The sequence below is a fragment of the Canis lupus genome, chromosome 13 (genome assembly GCF_003254725.2).
Source record: "Canis lupus dingo isolate Sandy chromosome 13, ASM325472v2, whole genome shotgun sequence".
In the NCBI taxonomy this organism is placed as follows: domain Eukaryota; kingdom Metazoa; phylum Chordata; class Mammalia; order Carnivora; family Canidae; genus Canis; species Canis lupus.
Genome location: NC_064255.1, coordinates 27244145 through 27258410, shown reverse-complemented (window position 1 = coordinate 27258410; position 14266 = coordinate 27244145). Strand labels below are relative to the sequence as shown.

Sequence of the window (14266 nt, the reverse complement as noted above, 5' to 3'; positions counted from 1 at the left end):
AGAGTTTATTTTGGCTTGTGGCTTGGAAAGAGAAATGAGTGTAGTAAACCAAGCTGTTTATCTTGGGTTGGTTGATTCATCCATCAAAATCACTCAGTGTTTCAAGGAATCAGGTTAAATAAAAATTAAATAAATTAATAAAACATTACCTTGTGTTTTTGTAGTGCTTTTCTCAATGGGATACGTGGTGCTATACAAATGTCATATCGTTGCTAGTCTTCTTGACATCCTAGAAAGACTGTTGGGCATCAGCAAGGCCATGTGTTGGTATAGGTAATAACAGAAACTAAGTGGTAGTGAAATGCTTACCCAGCATCCAAAGGGACATTTGGCTAAAGTCTTGGTGGGTAGGTATGAGTTTGGCCAGGAGGTATGATAGTGCTGGGAAGGGTGTTCATAGCACAGGCAAAGGCACAACAGCAGGAAGTGGTATTTATAGGAACTCTATAATCAGTTTAGTATTAGTACCAAGAAAGACATCAAACCCACTTTTATGGGTGATTGAAAAGTCCCATAAAACTTGTTTTTTTTTTTTTTAATCATTTGGTACACATCTAACATTTTCCCCCCACTTTGGAAGAAATTTGTGTGTAAAGAAGGGCCAAATAAGCATAATGCTTTAATTGACTTGATTTAACCTGAAAGATCACACCAGATACAGCACTCGATGTTGTATACTGCTTAATAGTAGAGATTTTTTTTTTTTTAATAATGTTTTTTTTTTTTTTTAATTTTTTTATTTATGATAGTCACACAGAGAGAGAGAGAGGCAGAGACATAGGCAGAGGGAGAAGCAGGCTCCATGCACCGGTAGCCCGACATGGGATTCGATCCCGGGTCTCCAGGATCGCGCCCTGGGCCAAAGGCAGGCGCCAAACCGCTGCGCCACCCAGGGATCCCCATTTTTTTTTTTTTTTTTTTATAGGACTCTGTTGATGCCTCAACCTTTGGATCCAACTGTTGCAAATGAACTCAAGAGTTATCTGAGTCTCACTCAGTGTCCAGGCCTTGGGGATTGTGTTCCTGGGAGACCCTTCTTTTTTTAAGCCCCTCTTAGGCCTTTTTCTCTTCAGTGTAAAATGTTGGATTGAAGGTGAATTCCAAGGTCCCTGCCATGCCTAAAATTAGGTGATTCATCAGGTACCCGTTAATGCACGTGTCCCATTAAATAAAAATGCTAAGTAAATACTATAATGGATAGTGTAGACATTTTCTCTAAGGCTGTGGGTTTAGATAGACCAGAGCAAGGTAGCATTCTCCCCTCCACCTTGGTCTGTACATTAAAATAGAATGAAGGATGCTTTCTCATTAAATCTGTGTTCTGGGCAGCCTGGGTGGCTCAGCAGTTTAGTGCCACCTTCAGCCCAGGGCCTGATCCTGGAGACCCAGGATCGAGTCCCATGTCAGGCTCCCTGCGTGGAACCTACTTCTCCCTCTGTGTCTGTGTGTGTGTGTGTGTGTGTCTCATGAATAAATTTTTTAAAAATCTTAAAAAAAAAAAAAAAAAAAAAAAACCTATGTTCTGAGATGCCTGGGTGGCTCAGCAGTTGAGCATCTGCCTTGCGCTCAGGGCGTGATCCTGGGGTCCAGGGATCAAGTTCTGCATCGGGCTCCCTGCGGGGAGCCTGCTTCTCCCTCTGCCTAGGTCTCTGACTTTCACTATGTGTCTCTCATGAATAAATAAATAAAATATTTTTAAAAAACCAAAAACTTTTGTTCTAACATGAAATTGGCACCAGAATTTCAGAGTTAGCTGCTAAACCAGCTAAGGTGCTTCTTAACTTGAACCATATTGATTCTTTCTCAGAAAAGTGGTGGTGTTTTTTTGTTTGCTTTTTGGTTTTTTAAATCTTATGCAATGTTTTTTCTTCTGCAGCCTCAAAACTCAAAACTTTTTCACACTGTAAGCTCGTGTTTGACATCCACATCGTTCTGTCTAAAGGCCTGTATTTCAGATAGTTGGTTACACAATTAATCATTTTGGCTACTTTGGTGAGGTGGGTTTATGTCTCGCCTCCTCACATAGCTCATCTCATTCCTTGGTTTTAGGGCAGTGTCCATGTTGGGAGTTTGAAGTAGGGTTATGGCCCTAGGACTGGGTTAACTCAGGCTGGACCAATGCCATCTCTTTGATCAGCTGCACCTGTTTGAGTGCATTACCTTGTGCCAGGCACTATGCCCAACTCGTGCTAGCACTGGGGGTATAGTGGTGACAAAACAGCATGGGCTCTGCCCCTGTGGGGCTGCTGATGTTTAAGGAAGTACACAAATCACTGTGCAATTACAATTATGTATGTGCTATAAACAAGAAGCACAGGGTCCTGAGCACTCTCACAGCAGGGCATCCAACCTAGTTCACTCAGAGTTCAAATGCATGGACATGATGAAGAGCCCAGGAAAGCGGTTGGGGAAGCTGGAGGCATTAAGAGCCCTGTATGATCAAATGCAAGATGGGAACAGGTGAAGAGTTCAAGATTAAGCCTGCGAACAGGGTTAGGGTCCCTGTGAGTTGATAAAGTTCAGGGCACCAGGCCTTCCTTGGCAAATTCTTGCCCCTTCCCCTGTAATTCCCCAAAGCCAAAGGAATTATTCTTTCCCTTAAAATCTCCAGGCCATATGTCTGTATCATTTCTTTGGCAGTTGTGTGTTGATTTGTATGGTAATAAGGCAGTGTGTCTTTTACCTGTCCCCCAAAGGGAAGGCTGTTCCCTATACTTGGTGTGTCTCCTTCCCAGTGTGGATGGAATCGTCAATCAGGTGGCTAATAAAAAGGCCTATAGCTCACCGGTTAACCTTAGTATGTGAGACTCGTCCTTCTTGCATCCACAGCAGCAGATGAAAAGAAGGCTCAGGACCTGTGGGAACAGTAACAGCTAACAGCCCCATGTGCCCTTTGTGCTTAAATTCACCAAAGCTTCCATCGATTAAGGCAATGAATGGGGGAAGCCTATTAACTTGGGAATAGTTTAAGAGATACTAGCTTGTAATTAAAAGTCCAAGATAAATCGGCTTTTCTTCCCTGCATCTAATTACCTAGTTTTCTTTCTGCCCCTGTGATTCTGTTTCCATTAAGAGAGCCTTCTATTTGCTTCTGCACCTCCTGCCCTTTCTTGTGCTCTCCTTCAGAATCACTCCCTGCCCCCATGGTCACTTCTGTTTCTCTTTTATCTTTCTTCTGGCTACATGCTTCCCCTTTTGAAGGCCAGCTTTTTAAACAAAATGGCTCAAAACATTGAAGGAAAATTTAAAGAAATATTGTATCTCTTCTTTTAACCTCTGTGAGTCTCTCTGCCATTTCCCCACGGGGATACATATTGTCTATTAGTGGCATTCTATTATAGATACAGTTTTGTAATTTGCTTTTCTAGAATAGTCAGAAATTTTCGACCAGCAAATGTTAATTGAGCTCCTACTATGTGCTGGACATCGTTCTAGTGGCTGAAGTAGATAGATCAGTGAACAAACCAGACATAAAATCCTGCTCTCATGGAAGCTTCCACCTGGTTCATGGAAGAGAGACAACACACATAATATAAATTCTTTTAAGAGGTGACCACTGTTACAGAAAGAAACAGGAGGGTTAAAGAAGATCAGGAGTATTTATAAAATATTTTCCCATGTTACTACCATCTTCCTGTGTACTTAGGGGTTGTATATTATCCTTGATGTTGATGGATTATATTTTATTTAGAGCATTTAGAGCCTTAGGACTATAAACTTTAAATTTGGAGAGGACTTATGAATCATTGCAAGCAAATCCTTCGGTTTTGAGGTGAGGAAAACAGGTCCAGAGAAAAGAAATGACTTGCTCAGAATTATACAACCCCTAAGTGGCAGAGCAGGGGCTTTTACATTTTAATTAAATTGATTTTCGTTAATTCTAAAGACAGTTCTTTCAGAACCCTGCTATGCTGTTTCCCTGCTGTGGGAAATTGAATTTGTTTCTGGTTTTTATTATAAATAATGCTACGATAGGCAGCTTTATACCAATACCATCTTAATGAAAGCAAGTTAATAATAACAGTAATAATAATAAATAATAGAAAAGGCTAATATTTATTGAGCACTTACATTTGCCAGGCACTGTGCAAAGTGCTTTACAGGAAATAACTTAAATCTGACAGCGAGTACCATTACTTTCCTGTTTTTTACAGATGAGGAAAATGAAGGGATTCAGATTCAGGGCTGAGTACTTAGTCACTATGATGTACAGCCTTCCATGTTCGGATACAAAAGCTGCCAATTTCAAAAAGCAAGATAATCACTAATGCACATCTATTTAAACATTTAGGAGTTTTCCAAGAATGTTGACATATTGGGTTTAACTGTATGTAATTGCTGTTTTTAATAGAGTAAAACGTGATTGACCGTTGGCAGTTTATGTTCCATCCATTATTTCGTTTAATCCTCACAATAACAGTGAATTAGGTGGTATTGTGCCTGTCTTATAAGTGAGTGGCCTAGTATTTTAGATGGAGCTTGGACACTGAGTGATTTAATGAATGTTTGTGGAGAGATAGGAGGAAGGGGGGACGGGAGGCAAGGAAAGCAGCGTGACCGAGGCCAAGTGACCAGCTGCTATTACCTGGCTCAAATCCTGGTTCCGTGTCTTACTGGCTTTATGACCTCCAGCAAAACACTTTAAATTCCTTGTACCTCATTTCTCATCTGAGAACTGTCATTATAAAGATTGAATTATAACACGGATGGAAATCATTTTGTTCAAAACTGGCAGAAACGAAGCGATCGATCCGAGGTGGTGGTGGTGGTGGTTGCTTCTGCCATTATATTTGAAAACAAGCCCATCTCTTTTCCCCAACCATGGTGTTTCTGTAAAACACACAAAGAAGCTTTTTAGAAGGGCCTGGGTAACTTAATGACCCTTGACACAATTGGGGATTCTTTTTCTTTATAGATAAAGTTGTCCTCTAACTGGGATGGGGTGCCCTATACGATGAGTAGAGCCACAGAGATGAACCTCTGTTTGGGTTTCTAGGTCATGGTGGGGTGAGGTCCGGGAACAGATGGCCCACCCAGCTGTTCTTCTCCCTCCCATTGTCCAGTGCCATTTCAGATTCGATGACATCTTGCCCCCTTCTTCAGGTGACCCCCCTCCTGCGTGTGTGCAATGTGTGCATCTTGATAAGGTGGCCCAGACACAGTGGGGGTGGACCGGTGGTGGGCAAGGCAGTGAGTGCCCTTGAGCCCTGAGCAGTCTTGCTGGAGTGGGGTCTGCTCCTCTGGTCTGCTTTACCACCCGGCCTTTGCTCCTGGAGGGGAGTGACTGTCAGAGCTGAAAATGCCAAGTGGCTCCTGAACCACACCACGGGCTGAAAGAGCTGCTTGTGGGAAAGGGTGGTGTCTCCTGAGCCTGCCTGCCCTCTTTGGGTTTTTCTGCAGCCAGCTCTCTGTCTCCAAATGGGGCAGTGGTTTTCAGGCTGCAAACTGCTTAGGACATCCCTAAGGCCTGTGAACCAGCTTGTCCCTCTAGGGAAAAACCTGCCTCAGGGCAGGGCTTGGGAGGAGAAGCCAAGGCTTGCAGAAAGCCTCTTCCTCTTTTTACATTAAAATCTTGGCAAGAAAATATACTCTTTATTTCTGTCCCCCGTATCAGCCGCAGATTCTCTAACTGAACTCTCAGGGATCATCCTGGCTTCATCATACGTCAGCTTTTCCGGCTGCAAACAATTTTGCTTCTGCAGTCGATGGGGACTCTAATAACTCCAGGTGGTGAATGGGCGGTGGGGAGTACGGTTCTGTAGAAATACAAGCTCTAAAGCAATACAAACACAGAAGAAAAAAATGGGAAGCTTGTCAAGAGGGAAGTGCTGTATTAAAACATTTTACCTTTATTGACATTGAAGAATCCTCCCCTTTAGCTTAACACTAGGAGATATGTTAAATACTTTATGGTACAGCGACATGGGCTGAGTAGTATAGAGCCTTTAATAAGAGGGCAGCTGATGTATCTTTATTAAGGAAAGGTGATTAAGATATACCATGAATCCTATGAAACACAACAGATTAGTTTAGGATATGAACCATTTTTATAAAAATATATGCATTATCTTTATATAGATATAGAAAAAGCATTTGGAAGGGTATCCACATGGTGGGAGGTTGGATCATGTGTTTATATTTTCTTCCTTTTGCTCATCTGTGTTTTCCAATTTTTTCTGCAGTCAACATGTGTTATTCATATAGTTAGGGTGAACGGGAGGTATTGGGGGGCTGGGAACCTTCCTTTTTTACCCAGTCATTCCCTATACTTTATTGAGGGTCTCCTAGGAGCTGGGTGGGCAGGTGTTGGAATAGGCAAGATAGCTCTGGCCTCTGCCTTCACAGAGCTGGTGTTTCTGTAGCAGGCTTTTAAAAAACATTCTTTTGGGGTGCCCAGGTGGCTCAGTTGGTTAAATATCTGCCTTCGTTTGGCTCAGGTCATGATTCCAGGATCCTGGGATGGAGCCCCCCCATTGGGCTCCCTACTCAGTGGGGAGCCTGCTTCTCCCTCTCCCTCCGCCCTTCCTTCCTGCTTGTGCTTGCTCTCTCTCTCAAATAAAATCTTAAAAAAAAATTTTTTTTTAAGCTAAAAAATAAAAATATTTACAGGTTGTAATAAGTACCATGAAGGCAAAAAAGCCAGTAATCTAGGACTGACAGGAGAGAGGAGAGGGATGGGGAGGACCACTTTGAGGAGGTGACCCATGAACCTGAAGGCCCAGAAACAGCCACTTGAAGAGGCTGGAAGGCATATTGGAGGCACAGGGAAGGACCAGCTGTGAGAGCCTGCCACCTTCCTGCAGGTCACCCAGAGGGCTGGCAAAAGTGGTTGTTTGGAACTGCCTACAGTGGGAGAAATGTTACATTTGGAAAATATGATGGAGGCTCACAGACAGCCTTGTAACTCAGGAGAAATATGGCCCTAAGGATAACTTTGTAACTCCTGAGAGATCGGTTAATGTTTTGCTAGATAACTGGAAGGTATTAAGGGTTGAGATGTTGGCTTTGTACTTTGTAGCTTTTGGGTAGCTCTGATGCCGTCTTTTGTGCCTGATAGGCCTTGATTTCTGCCCTGGAGATGCTCTGGCCTTCTTCCCCTTTCTCCTTCTGGATTTGTGAAATTTTCCTATTGGATGCTCGGGTGTAAGGCAGGACACTGGAGTCTTAGTCCTTAGTCTTTGAACCACTGGCCATCCTGGAAATGTTTGGGAGGGTGCCTCCTGGAAATGTTTGGGAGGGTGCCTCCTCCTCAAGGATTTGGTGTTCAGTACTTCCACCAACAGGAGGAGGGAAGTGGTTGATAGAAGACCCTGAAAGTTAGGTTGAGGACTTAGACAATGATTTTGAGTTAACTATGGCAGCACCATCCAGAGTCCTCTCTAGGAGCAATCAGAGCAATACAAATCAAGAAACATAACAATGTTCAGATCCTCTAACCCAGAAACTTCGGTCCAAGAAAGATATGTGGAGATTTTATATATATATAAAATTATTATATATATATGTAAGTATAATATATGTGTAAATATAATGCATGTGCTATATATATATATATATATATATATATATATATATATATATATATATATAAAATCGAGAGAAACCAAGAATACAGCAATGTCTATAACGGCAGTAACAGTCATTAATGGCATTGTGCTTTGGGGCTTTGAACATGTTTTCCTATAAAGTACTTATGAGACCTTTGCAACATTCCTGTGAACAAGGTTCTTAGGCCGGTTTCCCAGATGGGAAATGAAAGGTTAGAGAGGTCATGTGAGTGATGCTGGCTCACTCTGGCAGATTTGGTCTCTGATCTCTAGTACGTGGATTGTTGCCTAGTGGGTTTGCTCAGAAACTCCCAAGAAAATAATGAGAGTTCAAGAAAGGGTAGGGAAGGGGCCAAGCCCGAAAATCATTATTGAATTTAATGCATGCTTAGTTCTGTCCGAGGTGTTTGTAAATTTTATCTGGGTCAATCTTTACCCGGGTACTTGTGGGGAAAAAGGCTCTGAGAGGTTGAGTAACTTGTGTAAGTTGTAGAACAGGACTCAGACCCTAGCTAGGCTGAATCCAGAGTTTTGACATGGTTTCTGCTCTGCCGTATTGTCCTCTGCTTCATGAGAATGCATTGCTGGATGAGTGAGTAAATGTGAGGCTGAGGTGTTCTTTCCCACAGCTCTGCATTTGCTGGGTCTTTTCCCACCAGAGCTGGAGCTTCGCTGGCCCTTGGGGCCACATTTTTCCAACACCCTTCACCTAAAGGCTCTCTTCCCTCGCTCAACTCATCCCTTGCAAAATACTCAGAACCAAATGAGTCGAGGGTAAACCAGGCACACAGGGTGTGAACCTTTAGCAACTGAAGGAAATGGAGCTATTTCAACATGATGCAATATTCTGCAGCCATTAAAATGATAAATGTGACTGTAGAAATATGAAACGGTATTGGGAAATTGTTGCACGGATCTGAAGATAGCAGTTAAAGCAACGTGCATTCGCATGATTAAAGGAGGGAAGAGGACAGGATTGAAAACTGTGCAGGACACCTGGGTGGCTCAGCGGTTTGGCGCCTGCCTTTGGCCCAGGGTGTGATCCTGGAGACCCCGGATCCAGTCCCACGTCGGGCTCCCTGCATGGAGCTTGCTTCTTTCTCTCTGCCTGTGTCTCTGCCTCTCTCTATCTCTCATAAATAAATAAATAAAATCTTAAAAAAAAAAAAAAAGAAAAAAGAATACTGTGTGCAGGTATTGGGATTGAGTGCTATCACCTTCTGGTTGGTCTGCCAAGCTAGAAATGTCAGGGCCATGTCCCACAGCTCCTGCGGCTGCTTTCCCCAGATTCAACTAGTCATGAATTCCTATAGGTTTGACATCAGTATCTTAATTCTGATGCTCATTTTTTTAAAAGATTTTATTTATTTATTTGACAGATTGAGTACAAGCAGGGAGAGGGGTAGGCTAAGCGAGAGGGAAAGGCAGGCTTCTCACTGAGCAGGGAGCCTGACGTGGGGCTCAATTCCAGAATCCTGGGATCATGACCTGAGCCAAAGACAGATGCTTAACCAACTGAGCCACCCAGGCACCCCTCTGGTGCCCATTCTTGCTCTCCACTGCCAGCTTCCGAAAGCAGCCTCTCATTATCTCTCGCCTGGACTGAGCAGCAGCTTTAGTAGTCCTCGGGCCCCCATCCTCATTCCCACTGTAGTCCGTATTGGACACTGTCATCAGAGTGATCTTGATATAAAACACATCTGATTATATCTCTCCCTTGCTGAGAAGCTTCTGTTTACTTGTTACTGCTTTCAGGAGGGCAAGTTCAAACTCCACAGGATGGTGGTTGAGGTGATCTTCCCCGTCTCACCCAGTCTTCCCTCCAGCATGTCATAAACTCCCCTTTCTGTGCCCATGTGCCTTCTGTTTTCATTCCTTCCCGGATCCCAAGACCAAGCCCATTGTCCCAGAAGCTTCCACGGCTGTCTCCGGCATGGTTGGTTCTTCGCTCTCCTGGATTACCAGGACTTGTGTGCTGTGTTGTTATGGTTGGGTCACTGAATTCTGAGGCCCTCCAGGGCAGGCACAGTCTGTCTACTGACCTCCACTCCAGACCTCAGCATGGTGCCTATGAACTAGTAGAGGCACAAAATTGTGTGTTGATTGAATGAATGAATGACTAAGTGAAACAATTTATTCTTCATAATGTTTTAAAGTTGATTTAGTAATACAATTTTCAGAGGAAACAGAATCTAAAGAAGAGATCAGGAACTTCTGAAATTTACAAAACCACAGTCAAGTCATGTAAATGGACAAACTGTGGAGTTGACAGATTGGGTTTGAATCCTGGATCTCATATTGAAGCCTTGATGGCCTCATTTGTAAGATGGACATCATAGCAGTACCATAGAGGGTGGCTGTAAAAAGCAACAGAGGAAATGCAAGTAAAGTGCTTAGTACAGTGCCTGGCACACAGGAAGGACTAAAAAAAAAAAAAAAATGCTAACAAGCCGCAGTGATTAAATCATCATCTAGAGCCTAGTGCTCTTATGTAAATCTCTTTTTTTGCATCGTTCTGCTTGTTTTTTCAACATAAAACTTTGACCTCAGCTGAAATGGGATTACATTCATGCAGGATGACGAAGAAAGCATTGGGGAAGCATAAATTCAGCACTTCTCTTAAGGTCTTGTTTTCTTTTCCCACTTTCAGGATCTCCCACGTGGGGTAGTGGTAGAGCTTACTTGTGAGTTGTGACACAGGCCAGGAGTGGGTCTAGGCTGACAAGGAGAAAGGTGTCTCCAAAAAATGCTATTCCACCTTCCTCACGGAGCTCATCCTATTTTACGGTTATCATTCATCAGTGGACTTTTCCTGGCTGGACTGTAAGCTCCCTCAGGCTGGCATCATGTTGGTGTTGCTCTCCAGAGATAAAATTAGGACAAATGGATGAAAATTGTTGGGTATCAGATTTCTGCTCATTGTAAGAGAAGAGGTTCCTCACAATGAGAAGAGGCCAACCAGTGCAGTAATGAGTTCCGCATAATGGGATATATTTGAGCTAAACTGAATGGGGTTGAGGATATATAGAAGATATATTTCTGCTATTATTAGGATATTGAGGTAGAGGTGTGTGGTTACTCAGAGCTCATATTTAAGGGATGGGGGAGGTGTATGAACTCTCCGCCTCTGGTACAAATTGAGGATAGTGGGTTTCTGTGGACCAGGGTTATTTAAGAATGGGTCTCAATGTGTCAGAAACACGGACCAAAGTTCTTGGATTATGAAGACTGTTCTGCCAGCAACAATGTTTGCAAAAATTTGGCTCCCTCAGTTTAATTGAAATTGATGAAAGATTATAATAGATACAGTATAGAACCCCTTAATCATCCTAAAGCGTGATAATTAGGGTAAATGACTGAGGCCTAGGACTCTTGGCTGTAGTGTGTGCCTTGAAAAAGCCATCTAATCTCTCTGTGACTCTTTTAGAGAATTTATTTATTTATTCATGAGAGACAGAGAGAGAGAGAAGCAGAGACATAGTGAGAGGGAGAAGCAGGCTCCATGCAGGGAGCCGGATGTGGGACTCTATCCCAGGACTTCGGGATTATGCCCTGAGCCAAAGGCAGATGCTCAACCACAGAGCCACACAGGTGTCCCTTTCTGTGACTCTTCTAACACATTTCTATTATAATAGTATGGCTCATGCCATGTAGTCTCCAAGTAACTCAGGAGGAAGACAAAAGGCTAAAGGTTGCCCTTGTGTATTTGGGGCAAAGAGTGATTTCTTGGCCACATTTGGCCTGGACAGTTTCTGGGATTTTACCTGTTTGACCAAAACCACAGCTCGTAACCAGGGTTTCATAGGTAAGCGCTCAGGGTCGATAAATCGCCTGAAATTGTATGCAAATTTGTGCTCATTTTTCTGTGGAAGAAAAAGCCCCATGCTTTTGTGGGATTTTCAGTAGAGGCCTTGACCCCAGAATATTCAGAACCATTTACCTCCGTGGTGATGATCTGTTCAAACTGAAAATATTCCAGGGTGGGGGAGGGGGGGGTGATTACATCCGTAATCATTTCTATTTCGGGTTAATGAAAAAAAAAAATCTCAGAGGTTCGTAGCAGGATTAGGATGTATACCAGGTAGATGGGATGTCCCGGTTTTTTATGTAAAGAGGGAGCATTCATTCATGTTCCAGGGTGAAGGGTAAGATTAGAGGAGGAAGATGCTGTGTGCCTTGGGCCACATCCAAATTCTCCGCACCCCACCCCACCCCCAACCCCACCCCCAAGCATTTTTGCCCAGAGCGGAACCCTAGAGCAAAATCTCATTTATCCCAAATTGCCATGCGTGGCAAGGTGCAAGTCTCAGGTGGCGCCTAATTTCTGCCCTGAGGCTGAGCATTTAGCACCTCCCCAGGGCGCCTCCACGATGCCATCGGAGGCCGTCGCGGTGCAGCTCGGGGCCCCGGGGAGCCTGCCAGCGCTCCTGCCCGCGGGGCGAGCGCGGCTGGGGCTCCGCACCTGGCGGGCGGCGAAGGGCTGCCCCCCCCGGCCCCCCGGCCCCCCCAGGCCCCCCGGCCCTTGCAGGCTTGCTCGGGAAGCGGTGGCAAGCGCCAGCTTCGCCCAGTGCAGCACAGAGTCGGGCGCCGCCAGCGGCTGCCACATCCGAGCGCGCTGACCTGAGGCGGCTCACCCCTCACCTCGGAGCCTCGCTTTCCCTCCTGTAGAACCAGGAGCCTGCAAGACTCGCGCCCGCCCGGGGCCGCCTCCGCGCGGGGGTGCGGCCCCTTTAAGGAGGGCGGGCGGGGGGTGGGGCGCGGAGGCGGCGGCCGCGCCCCCTCCCTCCCCTCCGGCGCGCGTCGGACCACCTGTCTCCGGCCTCGCCCCGCCCCCTCCGGGAGAGGGGCGGGGGGCGGGGGGCGGGGCAGGAAGGCCGAGGATTTACCTTGCGGGGCGCGCGCGCGGCGCATGCGCACGGCCGGACAGGTCCGCGGCGCCCTCACTTCCTGGCATTGCCCCCTCCCCCTCCTCGCCGTTACCCTGTACATCCGGGTCACTTGCCCTCCCCGCTCGGAGCCGCCGCCGCCGCCGCCGCCGCCGCCGCTGCCCGGCTCGTCGCGGCGCCGCCACAGGGGCAGGTGCGGAGGGGCTCCCGGTCCGGCCGCCGCCGCCGCCCCGCTCCGGGCCCGGGGCTCCCTCTAGCGCCGCTGAGGAGCCGCCGCCGCCGCGGCTCGAGGAGGGCGGAGGAGCGGGGCTGAGACAGCCCGGAGGCTCGCGCGGACGGTGAGTGGCTGATCTTCACCGTCTCCCGGGTCCCTCGCGCCCCGCGCCCCGCGCCCCCCGCCCCCCTTCCCGGGCCCGCGGGGCGGAGAGGCGGGCGCGGCGGGGGCCCCGGAGCCCCCGAGCCCCGGGCCCGCCCCCGCCCCCTCCCCCCTGCCCCTCCGCCGGCCCGGCCCGCCGGCGCTCATTCATTCCCACCTCCTTTCTTCCTCCGCTTCCTCCCCGCGCCCGCGGCTGCCCGCGGCTCCCCGCGCCTCCCCGCGGCTCCCCGCGCGTGCCCGCCTCCCCCCGCCCTCCCCTCCCCTCCCCCCATCCACACCCCCTTTCCCCCCGGAACCGGCCTCCTGGGTCACCCGCGTGCAGGCTGGCGTCTCTAACTGCCCCCCCCCCCCGCCCCCTGCGCCCTTCCACCTGCGCGGCCGCCCCGCCCCGCCCGCGTCCGCGCCGCGCTCACCTGGGCGCCCCGAGTCCGCAGCCTCGGGCCTCGGGCGTGGTCTTCACGTGCCTTTCAACACACACACGCACACTTTCTACTAGGCTGACCCCAAACCTGTGACTGTCAAAAAGCGGTAGTTGAAGTGGTAATTGCTCTGTGTGTGTGTAACTCGTGGCTATGCTGGGCTGCACCAAATACCTTTTTCTTTCTTTTTCTTTTTTTTTTTTTTTTACCTCCCCCCCCCCCACCCCCGGAGGGGTATCTATGATGGACTGATTTCTCTCTGAAGGTAAATTTTGGCAGAAGTGGCAATTGCTGTGTGTGTGTAACTCGTGGCTATTCTGGGCTGTACCAATTACCTTTTTTTTTTTTTTTACCCCTCCCCCCCCCGACGGGTATCTATGATGGACTGATTTCTCTCTGAATGCAAATTTTGGCTTTTCTTTTCTTTTCTTTTCTTTTCTTTTTTCTTTCTTTTTCTGATTTTTTTCTTTTTTTTAAGATTTATTTGACAGAGTAAAGCACAAGCCAGGGGAGTGGGAGAGGGAGAAGCAGGCTTCCCCCACTGAGCAGGGAGCCCAATGCGGGGCTTGATTCCAGGACCCTAGGATCGTGACCTGAGCTGAACTGAGCTGAAGGCAGATGCTCAACCGACTGAGCCACCCAGGTGCCCCCCCCCCCCCCCCCCCCCCCCGCCATTGTTACTCTTTCCTCTCCTCTCCGCATTCCTGCTTGTTTGCCAGGACCGATTTGCAACATTACCTGTTACTCCCACTGTCTGTTGGTGAGACTTGTCCCTCGTCTAATTTGTCTGCCGCAGTTACCAGAGTGTCCCCCTGGCGCGTGCGGAAATCACTGATGAAATGCGTGGATTCTTGCAGTGCCATAAAGTGCCATTCCGGGGGAGACCGAGATTTTTGGAATTTGTTTACACTTTCTTCCCCCCGCCCCCATCCCCACCCCCTCCTGCCAATTTATGGAGTTTGCCATCCTTTTGACTCCTTAATCTTTATGTGGAAAATGTGTATCAGTCAATTTTGTGTTAAGAGTTTTGCAGTTTGG

General features: G+C 47.2%; 1 protein-coding gene across 12 annotated transcripts in view; it reads left to right on the top strand.

Moving 5' to 3' along the window:
* CYRIB (CYFIP related Rac1 interactor B) overlaps positions 1-14266 on the top strand; it is a 147405-nt gene that overhangs the window by 55969 nt on the left and 77170 nt on the right. For 2 of the 12 annotated variants that reach the window (XM_025451014.3, XM_049092725.1), the window contains exon 1: positions 12531-12771. The exons of 7 other annotated variants lie outside the window; for them this stretch is intronic. The gene's annotated coding sequence lies outside the window, so the exon portion shown is untranslated. Of the gene's footprint in view, positions 1-12529; positions 12772-14266 lie in introns of those variants that run through there. 3 more of the 12 variants (XM_049092729.1, XM_049092727.1, XM_025451018.3) reach the window with 2 other exon arrangements.